This window comes from Panthera leo, chromosome A2 (genome assembly GCF_018350215.1).
Source record: "Panthera leo isolate Ple1 chromosome A2, P.leo_Ple1_pat1.1, whole genome shotgun sequence".
In the NCBI taxonomy this organism is placed as follows: Eukaryota; Metazoa; Chordata; class Mammalia; order Carnivora; family Felidae; genus Panthera; species Panthera leo.
In genome coordinates, this window is record NC_056680.1 from 58,083,760 (window position 1) to 58,088,092 (window position 4,333).

Consider the following 4,333-nt stretch of genomic DNA (forward strand, 5'->3'; position numbering starts at 1 on the left):
TCCAAACCCCGAGTGAGACCAGAAGGGTGTGGGTCCGAGCACCCTGCGTCCCCGGGAAGCATGTATGGGCTCTGCCTCCAGACTCTGCAGGGGCAAAGGCAAGGCTGCTCTGGATTCTGGGGGCTTGCTGTCTCTCAGAGAGCTGGTCTCATCCTTGGCCACGGGGCCTCCGCAGCAGGTAATTCTGCTAAGGTCCTGATACGTACACTGCAAGGCAGATTTTCTGCCATCACCCCCACCTTACAGATGAGGACACTGGGGCTCCGAGAGAGGCAGCTATGGTCTCAGGGGAAGCGGAGCTGGGAGGTAGGCCCCGGGGGAAAGCGGGTGGCCACATTCCTGCCACACCCTCCCCCTTGCAGCAGCAGGTGCGACAGGCCGGAAGGGGTGCTGATGGGCAGGTGTTCCATCGGAGAGGAAGTCAGGCCCCTGGCAGGCCCGTGTACTGGAGTGGAAGCCGTGTGATGTCGGCTGGTTGTCCTGGGGCATAATGACAGTCGTTTCTCATCCAGGGGCCTGTGACAACTATCGATGTTCAGACCACATTCCGAACACTCCACGTGGGTGACAGAGGCCCACACAGTTATGATGCCCACTTTGCAGATGGGGAAGCCGAGGGAAGGAGAGGTCACGTGGCCAAACACAAGGCAGGGTGGGATTTGACCGCAGGGATACAACCACTGCGCTCCACCGCCAAGACTCACAGACACAGCAACAAAGAAGGGGCTCTGAGCCTTGCCGCTGGGGCCACTGGACCCAGGTGAGGAAGCTGCAGTCACTCCACGGTCTAGGGGTGCAGAGAAGTCCCCACAGGATTGCCCTGGAGGGGAGAGACAGCCCCCTGGGATGCTTATGGCAGAGCTGGGTCCAGGATGCACACCGCTTGGGCATCAAGGAGACAACCCCGTTCCTCGACCCAGGTCTCACGTGTGATGTGGCAGGACCCCTTGGTCCCCATGCCTCCATTTCCTCGCCTGTGACGTGGTATTGATCGCGCCCCACCCCCACCCTGTGCCAGGCCTGGCACCGAGCAGCCTCTCTGTCTAGGGGGCTGTCCACCCTCTATTTCTAAGCAGGACCTTCCTCGGGGGGGCTGGGCCTGCTTGCGGGGAGCGGCCCGTGTAATTGGCCCAGTGGATCAGGAGGCGGCTGCTGGCCATCCAAGCGTGGCCAGCTTTTTATTTCTCATATTGTTTGGGGACGGTGACTCAGCTGAACGCATCCAGCAAATCAAGACCCAATCACCCACTGTGAAGAATGTTTAAAGCCGGGCTCCAGTCAAGATCTCGTTAGGAGCTCAGGAGACTCTGGGACGCAAAATCAGTGCTGCTTGGCTGGGGCTGAATGGCATTCTGGGGAAGATGAGTCTGATTCGAGGTGGAAAATTGGAGAGCCACCCCAAGGAGACAGCCTTCCCGATGGGCCAGGGTCTGCCTGGGCCGTGGGGCCGGCCTGGTGCACACCCTCATGGTGTGGGCCTGCCCCCCGTGGTCGGTCCTGAATCCCCTGACTCCCAGACTGGTGTGGGGGTGACAGTGCTCTCGTGCAGTCATGGAAGCAGCCCCTGTGAAGGTGGCCTTCCAGAAGGTTCCGATTCCTCCCTCTTGCGCACATTTCAAATACGGACTCTGGTCATCCTCGTAAACAGGTGGCCCATAGACACGCGCGATGTTTTCAAAAATTGTTTTAATTAGTTGTCAGAACATAAATATTAGATATCACACACACTTCCAGATTTTCGGTTTCTCAAAAAAAAAAAAAAAACATTCACGAGATGCAACGATCCCAGATTGGGGCATTCCTCCCCACCCCAGTTATGACAGGCCCATCTGGCCCACATCGATTATTTGTGTCTCTGGCCTGGCCCCTCCACATATGGGAGTTTGAAATGTCTGAGAAGCTCTAAAGCTGTGGCATCAAGGTGACTTTTCCGGGCTGCATCTCGTATTTCCCATTCATGTCACTCTGCAAACATTTACTGAGCACCTACTATGTGCCAGGCTCCATGTTTGTCCATCTGGACACAAAACGCACGGAAGAAAATGAATTACAACCTCACATTGCAGTGGGCTTTTGTGCCAGCTCAGTGTACTGATGAGAACCACCCCCTTCCCCTCTCCAGGACTGGCCCTCCCACATCACCAAGGCTCCACCCCCACTCGTGGTGGGCACAGGTGCAGGCCTAGCCCGTGAGAAGCTGCAGTGTGATTGGCTCAGAGATGCATGTGACACTTGGGGAAGGGCCAATCAGAATCACAGAGCTGCTTCTGCCCTCAAGAACAAGATGTCTCTCTCTGCCGATTTGGATGGATCGGTGGGATGTGGTCCCAGAGCTGCTGACTCCATCCCCCCCACCCCTTGCTGGAACCTCTCTGATGACGAAGCCACCCAAGGCCACTGAAGAGGCTAGACCGGGAGCAAAACACGGGAACAAATCATCCTCTCAGCACCTGGATGCAGCTCTGCCTGAGTGCAGCTCAGCCAGGATTCCCAGGCGCTGGAGCTAACGCATCTCCTTCTTTGCTCAAGCTAGTTTGAATTGGGCTTCTATCCCTTGTAATTATAGGAACCCTGGCTGATGTGAGTGAGGAGAGGAATTACTCTGGGGAGATGCTGGGAAGCTGCGGGAATGGAGGAAGCCCAGTTCTTCTAGGGGCAGGGTCCTTCCAAGATGGAGACTCTGGTTGAGCTTGAAGGGAAATGAAATGAAATGAAGGGAGAGCAGAGCAGGAGGACGTCTGGATAGGGGAACCCATGAACAAATACCGGTAGATCCGTGTTGATTTAAACAAGACGGGAGAGTCCAAGAATTTGGGTTCAAATAAGGAATCTAACAATGTCTTCGCCTTTGTTAATTTTTTTCCTTCATGCAAGTAGCAATGATCCTCTTAGGTTTTGACCCAGAAATTCCAGATGCCAAGTGCTCAGCAGGGCGAGAAAGGGTCACATAAGACACCCTCCCAATCCTGGGCCTTGCAGCCTAAGAGGGCTGTGGACAGCATAGCCAGGCCCACAGGCCAGGCATCTTATAAGGCTCCTTTGTGCAAATAACCCTTCTAAGCACACGTTTATACTCACAGAAAATAGAACAGGGCTTTGCATTTTCACGCCAGTCTCCACTCTGAAGAGGAGAACATACGTCGTTTTCTCGGTGAATATTTTCAATGCACTACTTATCAGAACCGGCTTGATGATTCCGAAGAGCGTCTGTGTTTTTGCAGCTGTAGGGGAAGCAAGAACATTTTTTCCTTCTTATCTTGCTGAGATTTCTTTTACCGGCAGTAAGAAAAGCTTAGAGTTTTCAAGGCTAAGTACTGAAATTTTATTACTTGGCACCAAGAGGAGGGAAGAAAAAAAAAAAAAAACCCAGCTCAACAAGCTGGAAATGTAGACCAGGAAAAGGCAAAGAGAAGAGGAGGGTTAGCAAGCGAGGCAATTGGGGCACCTGCCATTTTTGCATGTGCAGCGTGAGACTGTGCTCTCAGTGTGCTTGGGGAGACAAGGGTGCAGGAGGGTGGACATAGCCTGGACCCAAGCAGCTTAAGTAAGGAGGGATTATTTGTCCGTGACGGAACATGAGCCAAGGGCTGATGCAGGGCTATGTGGTATCATCAGTGCTCAGGCTCCCCCTACAGTTACACTGTGCTCAGTCTTGCCTTCCATCTGCAAAGTGACCTCATGATCACAAAAGGGCTGCTGCAGCTCCAACCGTCTTTCCAACCCGGTTCTAGGTGGGGAGAAGGAGAAAAGGGGTGAGTGTGAGGGATGAAGAAAACCAGTGCGGTCAGTCGTCATCCCTTATAGTTGAGAATCTTTCCCGTGAGATGCCTCAGGTTCACCTTGTTGGCCCCAGTGTGCTGGTATAGCCACTACATTGCACAGGGGCTGGGATATGCAGGGTTTTCTTTTTCTTTTCTTTTCTTTTTTTAAGCTGGGCACATGCTACCCCTGATAAATCGCTAAGAAGGAACACAGATATTAGGTAGGCGGCTGGCAGTCTCCGCTTCACGTACTCGCAAAGATGAAGAATAAGTTAATGAACTGGTGATGGCACACACCGCCAGCTTGGCCCAGTTTTACATCTTCCCCCAGTCACTCGGGTACTTTAAAAATAACTTTATGAATTAAACATCGCAGATGCAATGAAAACCCCCTGGGCAACTTCCCCTTCCCGATTCTCTGCCCTGCCCCCCACAGTAGAGAACAATGGCCGCGAATCTTGAAATCTTGAATTTCGCGGTTATTAACACAGCAAAGGTTAAGTGTATCCATGAACAACGTGCAGCGCCTTCCTGCGTGCTCTAAATTCATCAAGTGGGTTCATACCGACCTT